At 42.2% G+C, this 23,748-nt stretch overlaps 1 protein-coding gene across 3 annotated transcripts in view; it reads left to right on the forward strand.

Moving 5' to 3' along the window:
- Arhgap24 (Rho GTPase activating protein 24) overlaps positions 1 to 23,748 on the forward strand; it is a 365,808-nt gene that overhangs the window by 207,202 nt on the left and 134,858 nt on the right. Inside the window, exon 1 of one of the 3 annotated variants that reach the window (XM_050155792.1) lies at positions 8,832 to 9,059. The exons of the other annotated variants lie outside the window; for them this stretch is intronic. The gene's annotated coding sequence lies outside the window, so the exon portion shown is untranslated. Of the gene's footprint in view, positions 1 to 8,831; positions 9,060 to 23,748 lie in introns of those variants that run through there. 3 annotated transcript variants of the gene reach the window in all.

Below are 23,748 nucleotides of genomic sequence, written 5' to 3' on the forward strand. Positions count from 1 at the left end.
GCCAGAGGGGAAGGCGGGGGGGGGGGGGGGGGGGGGGGAAGCATGTGTGAATGCTCACCAGGATGAAGGCGTTTGACACAAGCCATCCTGATCTGACACATGTAGATCTTCTGCTGTAATTATCTCTTTGAAAAGGCAGTTTTCACCTCTAATACTGACACAGAACCCAGGTCTTGTGCTGGCAGGACAAGTCTTCTACCCTGAGACAAATCCTCAGCCCCTCCCATACTCCTCCAAGGTCTCCTATTATCTGAATCCTTATTGGTGTTTTCCAGCCCAGCACACTTATGCTACAACTGTATGTGTTTATGTTTAAACCAACAAGTTCATGGGGTTTCTTTGCCTCCTTTTGTACACTCCCAAGAGTCTACAGTGTCGCTGGAATTTCTGCAGAAGACATTTGTCTCTGGGCATACACATTCCTTTGTACATTGATTTAAGGAAGAGTTACAGACACATCAAAACAAACATACAAAAACAAAAATAACTAGGTTAGTCAGAAGAACAATGATGTCTATCCTCTGCCATACATGGAGTGCCACTAAAGATACCTAAGTGAGAAAATTCCAGAAGCATATCTTGTTGTAGTAAATCTTTCTATCAGCCGTGAAGATGTCTGGTGTGATGCCAGAGACAGAACAGTGTTACCGAGCTCTGATGTTTTAGAATTGCATCATCTGCTATCCTGGTTTGGTAAATGATTCTCTGATAAGTGTTCTGGGGACTACAGAACACATTTGTATACAAGAGACTGCAACACTCCTGTTATGAAAATTTGATTTTAGCTTTTCTCTTTGAAATAGCTATCCATGGGGAAATGTCCTTACACTTGAAACTTTTGAGTGATTTTCCTTTGGTTTAGCCAGAGAAATGTACCAACTCCTATAGAATGGTCCTGGTCCTGAAGAAAAGATGAACAGGGCTCTTTTAAGGTGAGAGGCTGTCAGAGATATTTACTGTCACCAGCTCAGAGAAAATAGACAACGTAAGGGGCCCTGCCATGTTAACTGGACACAAAGTGAGCAGAATTAGCTTGGCAGTTTCAAACACCCTCCAGCAAAACAGTACATCCCTCAAAATGAAACAGTTAAAAGCAAAGGAAGAAAGATGAGAACAAAGGAGAATCGGGTGGAGAAGGCAGACTGATAACAATCTAGGCTTGGTGAAAACAAGATAGAAATCTGAATTACACAACAGGCGCCCCGCGCTGGTCATGAGACAGGAACTAAAGGAATGTAATCTCAGAGCACAAGGGCTCCAAGGCAGGGTGATGCAACTGCAGGACCGGGTGCATCTTATCCAAGGGAGGCAAACTGCAGACTCCAGACCTTCATCAGCCCAAGAGGAAAATGTGAATCAGAAAGATGACTGAGCTCAGACTGAAGTCACTGGTCTACACAGGCAGGGAAATCTTACCCTCCCTTCACACCAGAGTCCAAGAATGAAGCTGAAATAAAGCAAGTTACCATCCATTAATCTTTTGTGCTGTAAGGCAACAGAGGTTTTGGTACTAAGAGACCATTGTTAAGTAAAATGCTGGCTAGATATGATAGAGAAATCCAGTATATGAAGGAGGAGGGGAATATATTCAATATTATACCTATTAAACAGCCATATCTATTATACATAAAACTCAATGGTTGAGACATTTGAATAATGCTTCTTGAATACCTGATTTAAAAAGAAATGGGTGTAAGAGGCAGTAAACATTTATCACTTTGCATCATGTAAGACAGCCCTCTGCTGATTTTTCTTGGCTGTCTGATAATTTCTACAAACGAGTTTAATAGGTTAAAATAGTAGAGAGGTTTTGAGGAAGGAAGACTCTTTGGGGTTTTAGTTTAGCTTTAAAGGCCATAAGGTGAACAATTTTGGAAAATTTTGGAGCTAAAGAAGACAACATTTCCTAAAAAACCATATTTCTGGGTACACATATACACACATGTTTATTAAGTGTATGTGCGCATGGCTAGAGACAGGTAGGGTTAAGAAGATAAATGACAGGATAGGTAGACAGGTCAATCTTTGTTGACAGAGACTAATCTTTCACAATAGCAAGGGTCAATAGGGCCCCCAGCTTTTACATTACACAGTAATATTTATTTATATATTACTTCTCTGATGAAAAGGAATCGATACAATATGAGGGAAAAATCTAACATCCTGTCTGCCATCTGGCTACACTGAAGGTCTGCCCAGATGTGAAGAACTGCCCAGATGTGGGCAATTCATTTTCCCTACTCTGAAGCTTGTTCATCCACAAATTTGTCAAAGAACTGATCGAAGACTGCCAGACTCGCCGAGGCCTCCTTTGTTCTTCTCCAACACGCTGTCTTGTAAGTGTGGAGTCCGTCTCTCACTACAGAAAATCTGAAACTGTGGGAGCAATCTTTCCCCTGCTGGAGAAAAGCCTTCCTCCTGCATTAGCCCTGCAAAGCATCCTCCACGTGTTTGGGGGCCTTACATAAATTTAATACTTAAGCATTATTAAGCTCAATAAGGTTTGGCACTTTATGTCTGATGTTTTGTCCTCTCAGGATTCCTAATCGGCATAGTGAACACTAAAAAGACGAAATGCCTCCCTGCTCACTAATGTTTGTTTTCTTGGGAGTCTGAAAAAATCATTTTTACTGTTACCACCAGGGCTGTTTTGTCAATAACTGGCTGTTCTAATATTTCTGTGATATAAAAAATATGCTCTCCGTCTTCAAGTACAAACGAACCTTAAGAAAATTTAAAACATATGGGAGATAATTATTTCAGAGAGCAGTTGAATTTCACAACCGAGGAGAACCTTCCAAGTAATCTTATTAAATCCATGCAATTTATACAAGCAAAACTAAGCCCTGGAGAAGTGCTGAGCTCCACCCAAGGTCACACTGCTCACCGTGGACTTAACTAAGGCTGGAGACTTAATTAAGTCTGGTTGATATCCCTTCTGTAGCCGGGAGTGCTTACTGCCCGTGCTTGCCCTCCCGCCCCTGTCTAGCTTGGCAAGGGGAGCTTGCGTTCATCTTAAGAAGGGATTTAGGAGGAGAGCAGAAGACCGTGCTGCCGTTCTAATCAGTTTGGCGGTTGTTGACTTTGACTCGTGGATGGCTAACCCACCGGCAAAAGCAAGCATGTACTTATTCTAAGTAAACAAAATATCCTGGGGGACACCCCCTATCACTGACTTCATCCATTATAGCCAAGGTGTTTATTCAAATATATTCTTTTAAAAGGAAGAAGAAACAAGATATATCTGTGTATTAGGGTTCCTCAGAGGAACCAATAGGAGATGTATAGACACATAGATATATCTAAAGACATTTATTTTAAAGGATGATTCACCCAAGTTTGGAAGAAAGAATCCCAATAACTTGCTGTCTAAACACTAGAACCTCAGAAGAACAATACAAAATGCTAGCCCACCCCTCAAGCACAAGAAGCAGGAAACTGTACCTGTTATGTGTGAGTCTAACCCCTGAGATCTAGATGCAGCAGTGTGTGGGGGCAGGAGAGGAAGGATGTTCTAGCTCATACTGAGAGAGCAGATTTAGCATTCTGTCTGTGATGGCTTCTTGTCCTCAGTGGAATGATCAGTGCCCACTGCAGTAGAGACACAAAGCTAACCCTTCCTTGTTGGGAGCAGTGAGACCCCAGAGCCTGAATTCCTTGTAATCCCCTGATCTGAGTGCCTACAGCTGCTCTGAGCAAGAGACCTTCAGGAGCTCCTGATGGCAGGAGAGTGGTTTCTGGTGGGTTTGGCTGGGGCGTGGCTATCTCTATATAATCTGCCCCTGAACACAATAAAGGGGGCATTCTTGGGGAATTTAAGGATGACCCGTGTTGCTGCCTCTCTGTCTGCGTGTGTCTGTGTATTTTAACCTCTGGCCCCCTTGCCCGAAGCTCGGGAATTGGGTGCCAGAGCACAGAGCTCAGACACGGGGGCACGTTGAGCTGCACTTCCTGAAAGTATTATCACAGGCACTCCCAGAAATAACCTATTAGCAGCCATCTGAGCTGCTCAGAGCCGATGGGCCCAGTCACTTGACAGATACAACTGCTAATCCTTCCCTATTATCTGAGACACTAATATGGCGAAGCATCACCGTTTTCCAATGAAGTAAGCTACGGCACTGAGGTAATGAATCATACATACATTGGCTGCTGGGGCCTTTGCTAATGAGTTGTGAGCGACTAAGAATTCTCAAATGTTGCCTTACTTTTAAAACTGGGTACTCTAAATCCTATGACCCCATCACAATGATGATGATGGTGGTGGTGGTGGCGATGATGAGGAAGATAGGAAGAGGAGGATACGGTGCTAGGAACTGAACTCAGGGCCTCATGTTTAGTAAACACTCTACCACTGACTCATTTCTCCAGTCCATGACCTCATTCCTGAAGCTGTCACCTAAAAGTCAGCTTTCATGTCCATCTCCTAAGCAGAGATTTACCCATCACAGGCCCGACTCTGCTTGGATCCTTCTGTAATTAGCCATGGTGCCTCTGTTTACTTTCCATGAGTGGCGTTTTGAGCAGCACATCGTATGGTACCCACAGTGGGCTTAAAATACGCTGGAGAAGGAATATGCCTAGTCAACCTCAAGGCAAATTCTCAGCACTTTCTTCTATGTGGCCATATCTACCTCATGCTATTTTCAGGGTCTTGGATTTTTACCTTTGCCTTCCTGGATTCATTGAAACTGAATTACCCTTCAAACTCCAAGCAACTCAAAACAATATCTGACTTGATTGAACGAGGCTATCTGCCAAGTTCGCTTTACCTCTGCTTTCCGCTCCGTCCCACTACGGTGTGCGAACAAGGCCCCCAGGCTGCAAAAGTAATTAGATTAGCAAGATGAACTCGATGAAGGATCTGTGCTTTGCAGGGCAGCTAAATACGGAGTTGCATAGAAACTAGGCAACTTCAGTTGCTTGTCTGCTGAACCTCCATCTGAACAAGGTAATGCTGCGGACTCCTGAGCGGTTGGTTCTGCTTGGGGAACCTTTCAGGGCTTTGCCAAGTTACACTCCAAATAATAAGTAACGGTTTTGTCACTCAATGTCCAGATTTGGAAAATGTTCAGAATTAATGCCGAAGAGAGGCAATTTAATTTAAAGAATAAGATTTTAATTATTTCTTTTTTTGAGATTGTAATTACATCATTCCTCCCTTTCCTTGCCTCCCTCCAAGTCCTCCCATATACCCCTCTCTGTTCTTTTTAAATTCAATCTCTCTTTTTCCTTGTTTTTTTATGCATATACATAGATATATAGGATGTATATGCACCACTGTCTGTAAATGATTCGTATGTATTATATGTGTTGTATATGTATGCATATGTATATGATGCGTGTGTGTATATATACGTATGTTGTATATGTATTTATAGTCAGATGAATGTAAGTTCAGAATCTGTTCTCCTCTTTCACGCTGTTTGCCTGTCTCCTTGTCTGTGCATAAAGACAACGTATAAAAAATATCTCCTATGTAATAAGGATTTATTAAATGCTAGTTTCAACTCATACGAGGTTCATTGCTCTGTAATAAACCACAACTATTTCAGAGTATGTTTGTTTCTCTAGCACCCTCTACATGAGGAAAATTCAAAATACACTTTGAGACTTTTATCTCTCCCCCGGTCCCTCCCGTCTAACCAGATTATCGCAGTTTCTTACTTGGAGTAGAGATAATTTCCTCACTAGTCGCTTACATGCCCTTTTCCTGAATTAGCCACTCATCATTTTAAAAACAAAATATCCTCTGATGAAAATCCCTCGGTGGCTCAAAGAATAATAATTAGATTGTCAATCATTGACATTTGGGTAAAACAGTACGGACTGCGGATGTAGCTGAGGTGCTCGAGTGCTTTGTCTATCAGCAACCATGATGCTCTGGATTCAGTCTGAGAATATCACAGACTGGGCGTGGCAGGGCAATCTGTAATCCCTGCACTTGGCACATCTGCAATCCCTGCCTTGGCACATCTGTAATCCCTGCACTTGGCACATCTGTAATCCCTGCACTTAGCAGGTGAAATCCCAAATTCTTCTGAGCTGTATTTGAGGGTAGCCTGAACTACATGAGACTCTATCAAATAGATAAACAGCAAAATATATAAACAGTAAAAAGTGTCTTTTGCCCATTTTCTCTTTTGTATGCTTTGTGAGCATCACCTATCCCGTGGTTTAGGTTTGGGGACCTAGCTGAAGTGACCCGCGTGTGCACCATACCCTGCCTGGAATCTCAATCCACTCCTACGTTCAGAACACATTTCCATTTCATTCCTCACAGAAGCCTCTCTGGTTCCTTCCAATCTTGTTTCATGCCACATCGATGCTCGCCTTTAACACCGTGACTCTTTCCCTTATAGTCCACAAACTCCCATCTTTGAAAGGTAAGTGTTTACAGTAGGATCTGCATGTAACACACACATGTGCACACACACACACATTCAACAAATGCTCATGCACACACTCATACACTGCATGTGCACACACACACACACACACATGCACAGGTATACAGGGCATCTTCCACACGCACTTTAAATTAGGGATCAGTGCATTTCAGGACGGGAAGGGGGAACTTGCACAGTAGTCTGAGGACAGAAAAATATGAGTCATGGAATAAAAAAGAAAAATCATTAACTTCAAAATCTATACAAGTCTTTGTCCAAGGAGATAATCAATAAATACATTTTCATTCACTGAGCAAATAAATGCCGCTCATAAACCTATATTAATATATAGTTAAACACCCCAATGAAAGTACACTCATTGTGTTAATGCGGTAAATGGAGTTTTTTTCCTGAGTGGCACCAGTTTTAGGAAAGCCATTTCCTCTCTCTGAGGCCTCTGGGAGGAGGCTCAGGGCTTGGGGGATGTCATCTTCCTCTAACAAAGATTCACCCTGCATGGCCATACCACAGCCACCGTCCAGATGCTCTGAGCCAGTGACATCATCCCACAATGAACCTGAGACCCTGGACCCAGAGGAGTTGACTCACTAGAACAGGTAATTAGGAAGCTGTGGGGGCAGGAGAGTAGAGAGGAAATCTAATTTACAGCTCACCAGAAAGCTTGGAATCCATGTGGATCCAAACTGAGACAGAAGATGAAATGACCTGTGAGATCGCTGCTCCAACATCTCCTTCATTTTTCACTCAGAACAAGTATGTCTCAAGTGCAAGGTTTTTGCTTTTGTTCCCAAAGCATTGCCAGGTAACAGAAACATGTTGAAACAATCAGTATAGGACAGGGCTGGTTCCAGGCTGTCTTCTACGTCAGAAACTGCTATAGAGTATGGTCAATTGGTGGGGGGGAAGGGGTATCCTGGAGCTAGAAGAACTAAAAATACAAGTATCTAGTTCAGTGTACACCACATATTCATAAAAGATATGCTGGCAGGTCAAGGATTTTATCTGGCTTGGCCCGAGTTCAAGAGTTTAGAGATGGCTTGCATAGATACAACTCTCTAGAGCCCTCTGGGATGCCATCTTTACTTCCCATAATTTCTCATGGCCGACCCACAGGAGGGTGTGCAGAAAGTCACTTGCAGAGATGCATTACTGTGAGCTTCTGGCTCAGCAAGATATACAGACTTAAAACAACACACAAGAAACACACACACACACACAAACCTGTGAGCAATCAATACAGAAAGATATCAGACTTCCCTCTGACTTCTGTATTCATGGTCACACAAGTTACCTACACCTTCGTGTGTGTGTGAACACACCACACAATCATGTATGTGTACTGTACACATAGAAATAAGTGAATGAATAAACAAATGGGCATGTATGGTGAACAATGTCTTGACACACTGCAGGCAGGAAGAACCCTCCCATTGGGCTGGGATGATGACAACATGGGTAAACTCCTTGCCTTGTAAACAGAAGATTTTAAAATTCTTTAAAGATCCTGGCACTGTGGCTTGAGTCTGTAACCCCAGCACTGGAGATGCAGAGATGGATGGATCCTGGGGAACCATACCAAGCTTGTCTAAGAGTTCTAAGCCAGCGAGAGATGCTGTCTCAAGAAATAACTGAGGTATGCCCCTAGGGTTACCCTCTGGCTTCCACACATACTCACATAACGTGTGCATGTACCCTTGTGCACACACATAGAAACCACACAGAGCCAAGATGTTTCTAGTTCTGGAGCCGTAGAGCTGTGTGTCCCTCTCTTTGATGCTGAACAGAAATATCACAGATTAAACCTAACCCCACTCATATGAGGATCTCTTCCTAGAGTGGGCTCTGTGGAGGCTAGTGTGTAGGAACAACCCTCAATAGGAGCAACTCCAGCATCATACAACTCTCCGGAAAACATAATTCCCAAGTATGCAAAGAGAACCGAAATTCTGGGAGAACTTTCAATACTAAGGAGTTTGAAGCTGAGGAAGATGTTATCTCTGAGATAACAGATGGCAAGTGGTTCCCACGTTCTAATTGTCTCCCTGCTCGCTGCCAATGCCTTCACGCGGTTTATAATGATGCAGAGGTCATTTCCTCCCAGTTGCCCAGTGCGGTGGAAACGCTGAACCGGTAGTCATGAAACCTTATCTGTTAATGGAGCCACTAACAATCGAGCTGCCTGGCTGATGGCATTCAGTTCAAACTTTCTGCTTTCTCTTGGCTTCCCTTTCCTGATCAGCAGAATGAGAAAGCACTGGGCTTCTGTGAACTTTCTATAACTCTATCATCTTCTTTGTGTTCTACTCTTTTTCCAAATGCTCAAATACTACATTATTTAAGGTATATTCCCGCCCCCCTTCCCCCGGTTTCTCTGTCTCTTTCTTCAATATATGGGATAGGAGGATACTGACTAAGTCTGGGGAAGGAGGAGGAAGGAAATTAGCTGCAGGAAGAGATTATAGTCTGTCTACAAGAAACTTAAATATAGCTACCACTGCTTCAAAAGGAACAGTTTATGTCCAAACAATATTTTCCAGACGAGCTCTGTGCTTTCTTGCCAACAGAATTGACTTTAAACTGGAGGCAGTAGACAGTTAAACGAGTCGACTCTGGGACCAGCTGTGTTAGACAAGACCAATTACTTATAAGGTACTGTTTTTCCTCGCTGAAATCTTCAGGGTCCGTTTGCTCGGGGTACAAGAGTTCGGTGGGCACTTGATCTTCACTTTTCCTTTTCTTTTTCCTCCTTACTGTGAGACAATGCAATCTGTCAAAGAGTCCGGGCTTTAGCTGTACTGTTTTGTGGCTGCTGGCTTCGGAGCTGCTGGGGTTGTTTTGTTTTCCTTTCAGGAACCAAATGATCTTTGTCAATTTATCCAGAAGCTGTCTTCAGCCGTGTCCAATCTTGTCCTGTGTGATATTTGACTTCTATTGTATGTGTTGGATAGGAGGTATATGCCGACTTTCTTAGCCGAAGGGGAGGGGCCAATACATCTTCAGCTTGAACTGTAGAATCAATACAGAGCCCATCCAGAAGAGGAGTGGGAGGCGGCAGGTCCAGGCATCGCTGTTACTTCCTCAGCCCAGGACTTAGAAGATTTAATAAGAAAAACACTTTAAATGAGGGTTTCACCACTAGCTTGCCTCTCTACATAATTGGTCATTTTAACTCTTGCTTCTCTTTGTTGTCGTTTCTTTTTAAATTCCAGGGAACAGTGTAAGTTTGGTGTTGGGGTAAAAGGCTGTACTACCGGCACTCAGACAATGGAAGCAGGAGGAACAGGAGTTCAGGGTCAGACTCAGTCATATAAGTTTGAAGTCAGCCTGGGATATGTGAAACTCTTAACAAAAATAAGATAAAGTTTATAACGGTTTAGCCTTACCCACCTTGAAGGAGCAACTTTCCTACCAAGCACAGCATACGCCACTGTTCCTCCTTACCAACTCCTCTAGGGACTCCCAGAAACCAAAGAAGGAAAGGCTACAACCTGGTCAGAAGATTGACAGAATGGATCCCAAGATCCTCTGTCATTTGAAGTACCATTGTTAACCCCAGGCCTGGCCGGCTAGCTTGAAATATTTGCTGCTAGCCTATAAACAGGAAATGGAGACGTGGGCTCTTGACATGGGAAGTTGGCAAGTTTGCCTGTGAAAATGCCCTGTCGACCATTGGCAGATCTTGACCTCTCTGAAATCTTCCAAATGGTTCTATGTCTTTCTAGAGGGAACTAAAAGAAATTTGATGTTTCCCAGACCATTAGGAATTAGCATGAGGACACGTGATCACTTTTTTTCAATAACGCAGTGATGCCTCTTGGGTTCGTCCTACTGTGTTCAAGGGTGTTACTTCAATCAAAAGTTCACATAATCCCTGTATTGCTTTTCAGGTTTTATTTTTATTTCTATGTGCATTGTCCCTCTAAAAATGATGAATTTTCTTACTACGCAAAACAAGTTGGTGTTATCTCTAGTGGCTCCCTACAACCTCAGATCCTCTTCCATAATTATTAATTATTTGTGATTGCCAACCTAAAGAACAAAGCAGAGCACACAAGCTTGTGAAAGCACGGATGGACTGAGAGGCAGTGTGTTTCTCTGCTGAGAAAAGGGCACAGACACACTGACATCTATTTTGGGTGCTCGGGAGATGTTTGGCTCAAGCCCAAGTTCCTAGTTGTGGTTTGTAGTAGAGGTTGCCATGGAGGCTGTTCTGGAACACAGAACACATCCCTGCATTGGATTTAAAAAAAATAAGTGCTGTTTGGCTTCCTTTTTATAAGGTTTCTGGAGGTATGTGTTGAGAAATCAGGGAGTAACTGATCCTGAGGGACAGACGTAATATTCGTCAAGCACAAGAGTTTTGTTTAAGCTCATTCACAGGCACGCTGCTCACATGCGTGCATGGCTGAACAAAGCATGATCCGACTTTGTGGGGAAGCCTAAAGACACAAAGTGCCGCTAGTGCCCACTGTTCTTCTGTATGGAGGCCACACTATAGGGAGAAAGAAATGGGTACTACCAGGCTAATTGTGTGGACGATGATTTGGATTTCTTAAGGGAATTCTGACTTACTTTCAAGTTGTATTAAAATGTAAAAACTTGGCATAAAATAATCTTTACAAGCCATGTGTGTTGAATATATGACAACAGGTGTCCTCTTACCTTCCAACATTTTTGTGTTGTATTACAGAACAAAGCTGAGTTACTAGTTTCTCAATGGTCTTGAGAATGATAATAATCATTTTCATTAATCTGTCTTCATATACATACACCCACATACCCATACCCCCGACACACACCAAATAAACAGTGGCTAGTAAAGCCACTGGCCAACAAAGGGGCTATATGAGTGCACGACCATTATCAGTTCAAACATTCCACAGAATCCTTTGCCAGTTTCTTGGTCATACGACTTACTTCAGAACCATGCTGGTGGCAACATCTTCAGTTCCAAGCCATGCCCTGGGGAAAGTCCTTTGTGTGTAATGTGACTTTGGACCTGCATGTGATTGGAGCTGTCCAGAATCTTTGTATGCTTCTGCACCCAACTTGAGTTTGATAAATAGAAGGACTTCCCTGGATGGAAAATATATCCCAGTTGAAGCATAGGCTTTAAGCACTGGAAATATGAACCAAAGATGGACTTTTTATCATGGGCTCATTTTCACTGAATCAATTTTCACAAGGCAAATTTTCTAAAAAGTCAAAGTTGTTGTGAATAAAGGTCAGTTTGGGCCGGGGGGTTGATTTGATAGGTTTTGAACTAGAAGGGAAGGAAAGAGGATGCTCTCTATAAACCAAAGCAGGTTTGCACTCACGGATAACATCTGCTATGGCCCTGTCAAGCTTCAACTGGTAGGGTTCTCCACAAGCACTGGGATCCATCTCCTCCTAAACTAGAATCCAGGGAACAAGACTTAATGTTTCCTGATGAGCAGTCATACTTGATGCTGAGCTTTTCTGAGGGTGTTAGGAAAGAAACACGGCCATTGAGTCACACCAAAATGCCTACACTTCTTTAGATTTTGGTATAAACTCATAAAACTGCCATTAGCCAGAGTTCACTTGGAATTTTAAATTTTCTATGAAGAAAAAGCATCATGGAATCTGAAGTTGACTATTTAAAAGGCAGAATTGTAGACTGGGAACATTTTTGTTGTTTGTTTTTTTTTTTTTCTCATCTTGTTTACTTTTGTAGACATTGTGGGAAACTTTGTACCATTGTACACACTTTGGAGAAGGCAGGACAGAGCGGTGAGTTATTCTGTCCTTAGCCTGTCCATCTCGCATGAGTTCCGTCTGAGGGGATGCATTCACTCGGGACAGGAAGGATAGCATCATCCGCTTCAGTCTGAGGAAGAGGTCAGCCGAGTCCCCTCTTCTCTGACAGCTCCCAGGGGAGGGAAAGGTTCTCTCTTCCCTCCAAGGAAGAGGTCAAGATTCCATGCCAGAGGTCTTTCTCACACAAGGAGTGATAAACATATGAAGGCTATGGGAACTTGGGAAATGGCTGTCATTTTGCTAATGAATATTTGCTAAGGCATTTCCTGGGCCACTGGTGTTTGTGAGACTTTTAAACAGAAAAGCTTTTGAAGACAGACCCAAGACTCGCTTTGCAAGTTGCGCCCCGCTACTCGCACCTTTGCTTCTCCTCGGTGCACAATTGATGCTCGGGTCTCCGCTACACTAAAAATAGCAACCAGCGTTCTCAGCCACATGCCCTCTCCCTGTGACAACAAATATTTCTGCATTCTCTGTGTGTTTCCGCACCTGTCTCTATGCCATCCTGCTTTGAAGTATGCACATCTATCACAAAACCCAAATTACCCAAAGAGGGCTGCCAGGGGAGGTCGAATCAGCCACCAGTCTCTGCAGGGATTTTTCTTTGTCAGTACCTTCTGCTTTTTGCCATTCACGCTTTTCCCTGCCAGGCTCCTTGATGTAATTCTGCCTGTTAGTGTGGGGTATTGTGTCCCTGGTTCTCTTTGTCTCCAGGGCATCTTTGTTTCCCTTTCTCTGCCTTCTCATACAGTCCCATAGCTCCAGTGCCACCAGCTTAGGTCTCTACCCAGCAAACCTGTCCTAAGCTTAACTCACTGAAACCAACCCTCGCTTTGTGGGTCCTCTCTTGCCCTAAAGAGCAGACACTAAATATCACAGATTGTTTTGTTTTGTTAGCATGGGTTCACCATGGAGACTTGCCTGGACTGCAATGCCTATTTGTGTAAGACAAGCTGGCTTCAAACTCCACGGTGACCTACCTGCCTATACTCCCCAAGTGCTGGGATTAAGGGTATGAGCCACTATGCACTTACCATAGCATTTACAAATATATGTTCTTGACATATTTCTCTCTTTATTCCCAAGGCCACCATCTTGCAGAAAACTTGGTTATCTCTTGTTAGGTTAGTGCCTCATCACTGTTCTTTCTCTAAGTCTTTCTGCATCACTTCACTGTCTACTGCATGTGTGTCAATTTAAAGCAAAGATGATGGATGGGTGGATGGGTAGGTGGATGGGTGGAGAGTGGGTGGGTGAGTAGGTGGGTGGATGGATGGGTAGATAGATGGATTGGTGGAGGGATGGATGAGTGGATGGATGAGTATGTGTGTGAATGGGTTGGTGAATGGATGGAAGTATGGATGGATGGAAGGACAGATGGACAGACAGATGGATGGATGGAATGGACAGATATATAACCAAAACATTTCAATAACTTTTTATTACATAGACAAGAACAAAGGCTATTGAGTTGAATTTCATTATTTGAGGTCTTGTTAGCACATGTACATGAGTTGACATATGTAAGACCCTCGTCCTTCTGAGGCTCAGCCTCCCCATCTAAAAGTTGACAAATTGACTATTTCCAGCCCTTCTGTGCCTGTTCCGTGCTCTGTGCATCTCCCATTCACTTAGGCATCCATGCTTAAGAGGACTCATTTTGAGAAAATGGATCTCAGGCTGTTGTTTTCAAGAAAAGGAACAGCTGCAGGAGAGATGGCTCCTCAGTTAGGAGAAGGGGTTGCTCTTCCAGAGGGCCTACATTCAGTTCCCAAAACCCACACAGTGGCGCACAACCATCTGTAACTCCAATTCCAGTGGATTTTATTCTCTTTTCTTGCTTCCATGGGCATTGCACACCTATGGTGTACAGCCATTCATGCAGACAATCATACATGCATGTAAAACAAAGAAAGACTAAATCTTCAAAAGGGAGAGTAGCAATAAAAGTAAAATTATTTCTCTTTTTAACAACCAGCACAAGTAAATAATACTTTAGTCAGTGTTTGCATTAGCTTTCTTTCTTGTTCAAGATTCTGTCTAAGAATCATAACACAAGCAAGCAGAGTAACCAGTTAACCTATCTTGGGCAGTTTGACACTACATGACCCCATTTGCAGACTGTTTCTACTATTTGGATTTAAGAATCCATGGTAAGTGAGATGCCTCAGTAGGAAAAGGCACTTGCTGCCAAACCTGGAAACCTACTACATGATGGAAGACAGAATTGGTTTCTCTAAGTTGTCCTCTCACCTACCCACCCTGAGATATAGGACACACACATGCACACGCACACACGTGAGCAAGCAAACACACTATGTAAACAAACAAACAATAATTTAAAAAGAACTCCATAGGATACCGTAATCAGTTGAAAGTAAAATTCAGTGTAAGAGCTTAATGTAATGAGTATTTCTCTGTCCCACCAGCCAGCTCCCCAAAATGACAGAAACTTATTAATTATGAAAACTAGACCTTAGCTTAGGCTCATCCCATTAGCTCTTATAACTTAAATTAACCCATTTATAGTAATATATGTTTTGCTTGTGGCTTTTCACCTTTTTATCTTACACCTCCTGTTTCCTCTTTGTCTCTGGCTGGTAACCTTCTTCCTCCCAGAGTTCTCTCTCTATGACCAGAAGTCCCGCCTATAGCTCCTGCCTAGCTATGGGCATTCAGCTCTTTATTAAACCAGCCACAATGACACATCTTCTCACAGTGAACAATGTCCCACAACAGCTTAAGCTCCTCATTATACTTTTGTCCTAGAGTCTTGGGGTAGTTAAGTTTTTCTGAAGTGATCTATAGGTAGAGAGAATGGCCATGTCGCCTTGTACCCAGTCTGCATTTCCTGGAGGATGACCATGTGTCCTTGTACCCAATCTGCGTTTCCTGGAGGATGACCATGTGTCCTGTACCCAGTCTTTGTTTCCTAGAGGCTGTTGTGAGTGTCTTTTCTAGAGCTTCCTCCTGGAGATCACTTCACTACAGTTATATTTTCCAGAGCATTAGAATTCTGCATTCTAGTCTATTTCATTAATCAGTTTTTTATTATTATCATATCAAGCTGCACAATTATGATAGAGAAGTGGAGTAGTGGTCTTAAAAGCATAGGAACTAAGTTTCCATTTATTTCCACTGCTCAAAACAATCCAAACTAGTACAACTGAACTCTAAATGGACACATACGTTTGGAATGGTTTTCTGCTATAAAGATTTTGCACCCATACTATCAAGTTTTGGAATATTAACTTACAGTCCTAAATTCACCACAGAAATAGAGCAGGGCATTATTTTTCCTTTCCCAGCCATCTTTCAGTGCTGGGGACACGCAGAACAGAGTGTGCAGAGCTGTGGTTGGAATAGGAGGCATTTATGCCCTGTTTGCTGGATTTTAAACTTATTGAGGGTCCGGAATGGGAATTCGTGATGTGCATAACATAATAAAGTATGATTCACTGCAAGGCAAACCCTCTAATGTATTATAGGGTTCTTGGGAGTAATGTAAACCATGCCAGAGATTCACTTGTACATTTCAATAATATCAGTATTATGTTATGGAACTTCTATGTTTTTATGAACATAAACACCCACAAAAGATACAGGGGGAAGTAGCTAAGGATAAAGTACTTGCTATGCGTCCATAGTGAATGTTTCCCCATCTTCAGGAAGGTCTGTCCCTGTCTCTGCCTTCTTCCTCACCTAAAGACATGGTCTCCACCTCCTCATCTTCCATGGCATTTACCACACACAGATGCTACTCCGTTTTTGTTTGCTTTGGTTTGAGTTTTTATTTTATTTGTTTTTTTTTTTTCAGAGTAGACCATTCCTAGATCTTGTTGTCCTAGAAATTGTTACTTCTGAGCTACCTGTCCCCAGTCCTGCTTGTCCCCTTCTCTCCTCTAGAGCTCTGCTGAGACATTCCTTTGGGTCAGGGCTTAGTGTCTGCCCCATCGTCCTTGTTCAGCTGGACCATAAATTCTAGGAGAATTATCAGGTCTATCTTAAGTCTTTGATGACCAGTGGGTAGGGTAGTACCTAAAAAGTAAATCTTAAAAACTGAGATTCGATATTGCTCTAGTGTGGCTGGCACAAACAGGTGTGAATCCTATCCGATGTATATTTATACAAGAATGAGTAGCAGGGTGGCTCGGTGTCTTGTTTTACACATATGTTTCTTCTCACTAAAGTAGCAATCATGTCAGGGTTTCATTAAGAGTACCTGCTTTAGAGTCCTTCCCAGCATCACGATTTCTGTCCCATTACATGATAACGGGCCCATCATCAATACTCAATAACTATTTGAAATGTTAATGTATGACCAAATCCATTCCATTGGCTTTTCTCACGTCTCATTCTTTTTATGACAAGGATTTCTCCGTAAAAAGGATAATTCAGAAAGGAATTTTGTTTATTTCTGTAATAACAGCTTGGAGTTTGAGCTATTTTTGTTTGTACCCTTTGAGTTTCAAAAACTCAACCTCCTTTCACAAAAGCTTTGTATTCAAAGTTTAACTTAAAATAATAACAACAACAACAACAACAATAAAAAGAGATTTTTTTTCCTACATCTCCACAAGCACATGATTTGCTATCACCCCACAAACACGTGGTATATGAGACACAGGGGAAAATCAGGTGAGAGATGAAGACATACCACACTCTGGAAGACAGTGGAATGCTAAATAAAACCCATGTTCTACTAATTTCTGCCTGTTGGATTCATGGGAGACAGAAGTGGAAACACAGAGCAGAGTCTGATCTAACATCAGAGGAAAATGTGAACCACTTTCTATATAGAAGACATGGAGGCTGAAAACCTTAAATCAAGTTTTAATGCTTTTATGCTACAAAAATACTAGAAATAAGCATCGCAGCAGACATGTACAGAATACTCTCCAAGTTACTCCTTGCCCTGTGGGCAGCCTCAAGTAGAATTGGAAAAGGCCAAGCTAAACTTGCAGGTATCCAGACATTGGGAGCTAAAGGAAAGGACTCAGGTCTGCGGGATGAATTCCAGAGACACCCATGTGTTCCAAGGCTGAATACCTTGGCACCTTCCCTGTCTCGGGATGTAGGAAGAGGAATCTATGTTCCTGACACCAGACAATGCTCGGTTAAAAGGAATTCCTAGACTGAGTTTCAGCCTGTGGTAGAAAAAAGAATAAGAACACACACACTTGGCTTTGTAGAGCCAACGTTCATTCTTCAGCATGTCAGTATTTCAACTTAAACACGCTACGTTTAGTAGTCTGTATTACATAGAAAATTAGGGTGTTGAAATAACAGCTTAAAGTGCAAAGTATACTTGCTTTTCTTCGGCACGACAGGGATTTCCAGGCTTAAAAGACCAAATGTAAAATTCTGTGTGTAAAGTCCGAGTAAGATGAAGGGATAAAGAGATTGACCCCACAGGACAGCCTTCATTTTAGACAACTCAGAAGGGTTTCTGGGTTTCCTTTCTATTTCACCAAAAGTATGATTCCCCAAGACATCAAAGCCTTATTCGCGTTATCTTAAGGAATACTCACCAAAAAAAAAAAAGCTATTTGTTTTTTACCCAATCGTTCTACACAGTTGTTGCTTTATAACATGAGTCTACCCTGGAATTCAACAGCAGGCTAAGAAAGGGCTTTCTAAATAAGCCTGGCCCCATAAAGCCAGCCCATAGACAGGTGGGGTTAGGGGCAGGACTGGCTTCATTGTTGTTGTGATGGTGGTCTGTTTGCCTTTTTACTCTACTTAAGAATGAGACATGCACTCATCAGTAACTGAACATTGGAAACTGACAAGAACTAAATCTGTAAGAAGCAAAGCTTCAACCTACAATAGAACTGGAAGTGAATTAACCCTACAGAGCCCAGGGTGAAGTCTGAATTCAAGTGGAACCAGATAGGGAAGCAAAGCTGAGCGTGCTGCCGGCATACCATAGTCTGTCCTTGTGGGGTCAGGAGCAGGCTACCCAAGCCATTAGGTGGGCAGTGAGTGCCAGTTACTCTTCTGCATTCTAAGAGAACTAGTGTCCACTCTGAGAGGTAAGGCTAGGTAGGGGTATGGAAGAATTCCATTGAGAGAGCCAGGTCCACCCCCAGTTTGCTTTTTCCTCACAGCCACCATATTGGTGCACACCCCACTTTAATGCCCAAGTAGGACTATTTATTGACTCATCACCTGTGTTTCTGGCTTGTTTTCCAAAGTCCTAGTTTTACATATCCTTTTCCACTATCCTCAATAAATCTGTGTGTGATTATTAGATACAAAATTAACCCAAACAGCTTAAAATGAAGATTTCCCCTGCCCATTCTTGAAACATCTGGTCCAGCTCATCTGGAGAGGACTCTGGGATGTGCATTTTAGCAAAGGCTTTGGGTAATTTCGAAGCTAGTGGCATACGAACAATGCTGTGAGAAACCCTACTTAAAGTCAACCAAATGCCTTGGGAAATGTGGTAATTCCCTGGCCACCTTGCCCTTCTTAGGAAGCCTCATGTCCTGTATGAGACAACACAAATGACTCTAATGCCAGAGATCTTGGCTGAGTGGAGAAGGTCAGTATACACTGGGTCAGAACATTGAGTGTTTCGGATATCAGTCAGAGTTCAACATCATTTATGTTGTGGCCAACTCTAGTTTTGGTGGAGCTACAATTTTAAAGGCAATTTAATTTCATTAGGTTTTAGACCTGGCCGGAGATATGAAAATGGTTTCAATTTGTACCTGAAATGCAAATTTTCATTGTGTTGCTCTTCTGAAGATGAAATATCTCTCCAGTTTATGAGAGAACTGTCCTTGCAGTTTCAGGCATAACCACAGCTGCAGGCCGCAGCTAGAAGTTAAGAAGGAGCTCTGGCTGGCTGGCGTGTGTCTTTAGGACTGCAGGCCGCAGCTAGAAGTTAAGAAGGAGCTCCGGCTGGCTGTCGTGTGTCTTTAGGACTGGAAGCTGGGCAGCGAGCAGTCGTCACATATGGGAAAGATTTACGCTGCCCGCGTGGGCTCCAGCTCGATGTAGTGTAAATGGTATTTTCAAGCACTTTGGTTTCCCAGATTTTCCATGACTACAGTGTATGCGCTTGTCTCTGCTGAGAAGTATGTTAGTCTAGGGAATACCCAATAAGCATTCTTCCAGGCTCTCTAGCCAGAGCCTTTGTTTTGAGCCAAGTCTAGTGTGACTGTTTCACAGATGATTTTGCTCTTTCTCAACTGTGATGGAAAAAAAAAATTGAAATTTTAAAATAGCTAAAGAAAGCAGTTGACCATGAATCAGTTAGCATTCGTTGTTACTAAAGACTGCAAGGAGCCAGTACCAGGCTTATGCAGCATACCAAGAATCCAGTGCTAGAAAAAAAACACCAAACCAAATCAAAACAAAACAAAACAAAACCCTGCTGTATGCTTAGCCTTTGTTATAGTAGAGAAATTAGGATCCTGATTTGCGAGGCCAATTGTCTCCAGTAGGGAGCGGCTAGAACTGGAAGTCTATATTGTGGGTCCAGTGGGCTGGTGTCAGGTGGTCTTATCAGCAGTGGGTTCATTGTTAGAGATTCTTGGGCTCTACTATGTTTATATAGAACTAAAGTCTCATCTAAGGCATTAATTAGGAGGCATGGCTATAAAATATTGGCATCTCAGACTGGAGAGGTGGCTCAGCCTTTAAGGGCTGGTTACAGAGAGGACCCTGTGTTCGATTCCCAGCACCCATGGCAGAAGGCTCACAACCATCCAAATCTTCATTTCCAGGAGATCCAGTGCCTCTTCTGGCCTCCATGAGCAGTGTGGACTCACATGTACAGATCTACACACGGACACACGCATGCACATAGTTAAAAATAAAAGTCTTTTAAAAAAGAAAATTAAATATTGGCATCTAATAAGTAACTAGGACTTAGGACGTGATTCCAGATAAGAAATTATATGCATTAAAGAGTATGGTGCTTTGAATTGCTTTCACCATCTATTTCCAGATTTCACATCTCCGAGCACAGAAGACCACTACGTTCCCGCTTCTTTGAAGTAATTTGTCTTTAGCACAGCTGAAGAAAAGTGTTACACACAACCCAGGAGTTTAGATGCTTCTGTCAGGTCATTACATACCCTCCTCTTTGTTTTGACTCTAGAAGCACATATTAGGGCCTTTGGGTGCCTATGTTAAAACGAGGTCCTTGTTGACCTAAACTGGACCCCTAAGATGTCAGAAACGAAGCACGTTATAGAACTGTTGCTCAGTGTGGTATATTTGAGCTCACCTTGACCAGCCCAGAAGTCTTAAAGATAATTGGTTGACAAAGCTTCCCCTTCACCTTCCCTTTTGTCTAAACAAGAGCGATCCAAACACAATACAAAACTATATACAATAAGAAAAGATATCAAGTAGAAAATTATAACCAACATAAAAAATACTAAGCAAGGAACACATGATAAATATTTTAATAAACATTTTATTCCAAAGGGTCTAAGTCTTGCATCAGAAATAGGCTTGTCTAAATCATAAGAAGATAACTACGACTATCTAATCTTCAACCCCATCGAAGGCCTGAAAAGGGAGATAATATATATTACTTGAGTTGAGCAGTGTATTACAGAGACAATTGGCTACCTGAGCAATCACCCAAAGACTCATTTGCAAACTTGAAGCAACTAACTTTGGCTAAGGCCTAGAGTCACTAACAAACCATTTTTATTTTATTTATTTATTTATTTATTTATTTATTTATTTATTTATTTGGTTTTTTGAGACAGGGTTTCTCTGTGGCTTTGGAGCCTGTCCTGGAACTAGCTCTGTAGACCAGGCTGGTCTCGAACTCACAGAGATCCACCTGCCTCTGCCTCCCGAGTGCTGGGATTAAAGGCGTGCGCCACCATCACCCGGCCTAACAAACCATTTTTAGAGGAAGAAAAAATTTTAGAACCATCTTAACCTGTCTTGGCAAGGTTTAGAAGTCCTTTTCTTTGTGTCCTGCTTATCCAGTCTGGATACCATGTACTTTGTCAATAGTTGAGGCATGGGCAGTTCCTTACCCAAAAGCCAATTGTGTTAAGAAAAAAACAAACTTCAAGTAGAATGCTGTGGGACAATGGTTTTACCCTATAAAGATTTGTTTCTTGTACTTGTTTAATAAACTGCTGATTGGCCAGTAGCCAGGCAGGCCAATGAGAACAGGAGAATGCTTGGAAGAGGAAGAGTCTATAGCCATCACCCAGACACAGAGGGAGCAGGATGTGATGGCCTCGCCACAAAAGGTACCAAGCCATGTGGCTAACACAGATAAGAATTATGGGCTAATAGAAGTTATAATAGTTAATAAGAAGCCTGAGCTACCTGGCCAATGAGTTTATGATTAATGTAGACCTCTGTATATTTCTTTGGGACTGAACGACTATGGGACTGTGCAGAACAGAAACCTCGGTCAACAGAAAAAGGTTTATGACATTTATTCTTGATTCTCCACTTGACTAGAATGAGAAGTGCCTATAGATAGACCAGGGAAGTACTGGGCTAGTATGTCTGTGGATGAGTATTTAGAGAGAATTAACTAAGTGAGAAAATCTGACCCTAGAAGCAGATGTCTCTATCTCATAGGCTGGCCACCAGATGGGTTAAAAGCAGGAACAGAGAAAGCTATCTAGGAAGTACGATCTCCTTCTCATCCTTGTTTGCTATGGTGTGACCTGTGCTGCCACCCTCACGTAGGAGGAGGGAGCTGCTTGTTGGTTCCTGGTCGCCCAGCTAGCTTAGACTTGAAATAATCACACAAAAACTATATTAACTAAATCACTGCTTGGCCCATTAGCTCTAGCTTCTTATTGGCTAACTCTTATATTAATTTAACCCATTTCTATTAATCTGTATATTGCCACATGGCTGTGGCTTACCAGTTAAAGTTCTGACCAGCATCTGTGTCTGGTGGCTCCATGGTGTCTCTCTGACTCTGCCTCCTTTCTCTCAGCATTCACTTTAGTTTCCCCCACCTACCTCTGTTCTTTTGCCCTATCACAGGCCAAGACAGTTTCTTTATTCATTAACCAATAAATCAACATATAGACAGAAGGACCTCCCACACCACCCTCATCCCTCCAAGCTGGACTGGCCCCTCTGAAACCACAAGCCTGAATCCATCCCTCCTCTGTTGTTTACCTCGGGTATGTGGCTAGAGAGATGCAGAAGCTTGACTAACACATATAACGGTGGAGATTGCCAGCAATGTGCAGTGTAGATCATGGATCACTCAGCAGAACTCAGCAGACACTCTTATGGAAATGATGTGAGCTCACTGTGGGGCTGGTCTTGAGTTACAAGGAACTAGAAAGGATACCAAAGAATACATGATCATTTGTATATAATGGCTCAGAGGTTAAGATCATCAGCTGACCATCCAGAGGACCCAGGTTTAATTCCCAGTTCCCATATGATAGCTCACAGCCATGGTGGTATATGGACATACATTAAACAAAACACATATAATAAATATAATGTAAAAGGATAGAAACTTACCATGAAACTCTTAATAATGACATTGGAAATGAAAATGAGAATAAACAAGTTGGAGATTTTACTGTTTCTAATAGTGACTCAAATATCATTTCTAATCATCAAATAATTTTAAAATAAAAATACAAATGTGGGAAGAGTTAACATCATATTCTTATAAAAACAAAGATTTTGACACACTTCAAAATCACCTTCTCTAAACCATGGCTATCTGGATCAAGAGAACTCAGAATCTGGTCCTGAGGGAGCGTCCTTAAAGGGAAGACCTGGAAATAAAATGGAGGCTCATGATGCCACTATGTACAAACAGGCCGCTGGGAACTCATCATCTATGGGCTGCTTCAGAGAAGCCCAGGAGCTGGAGCTTGTTTTTATCCAGTGAAGTCTTGAAGTGTGTAACATATGTTCCAGTTCATGGTTGACGGCAATATCTTTTAAAAATTCTCAATCCCAAAGTCTAAATGTCTTATTCTAATTTTACAAAGCCTATCTAACTAAACCTTCAAAACTGCTTCCCTGAGCCCCAGACCATGGCCCTTCCTCTTACTTGCCCTATCTTCCTGGCTCTCTCAGCTTCCTCTACTCACTAACAGATTCTGTAAATCAAAAGCAGGAAAGTGGTGGGCCTACCTGAATGATTTTAAAATGAGAAGAGCCAAGGGTCAAAAGCATAATGTCCTGAATTAATCAAGAAGGGGAGTGGGGAACATATCTTCATGTATGTGTTCACATTCAGGCCTCACAAGGCAGGGTTCTCCCTTGACTTCTCGTCACTAATGCCTTCTCTCAGCTCTGTACAATAAGCTGCCTTCAAACATCTCATTTTTAACTAAACTATAATAATTGCAGCATTGTAAAAAATATAGTGTTGTCTTTTAATACAGCTTTACATTGTACAATGACCAAATTAGGATATTGACCAAAACTGTAATTTCAAGTACTTAATTCTTTGTGATAAGAAGATTACAATTATTCTCTTCTGCTCCTTTAGAAGGCAAATCTTGACTAAAGTCATTCTGCTATGCAGTAAAAACCTCTGTACAAATCACAGTAAAATGATTTCCCCCATGAA

Source organism: Alexandromys fortis, unplaced genomic scaffold (genome assembly GCF_014885135.2).
Source record: "Alexandromys fortis isolate MF-2015 unplaced genomic scaffold, M_Fortis_MF-2015_v1.1 scaffold_87, whole genome shotgun sequence".
NCBI classification, from domain to species: Eukaryota; Metazoa; Chordata; class Mammalia; order Rodentia; family Cricetidae; genus Alexandromys; species Alexandromys fortis.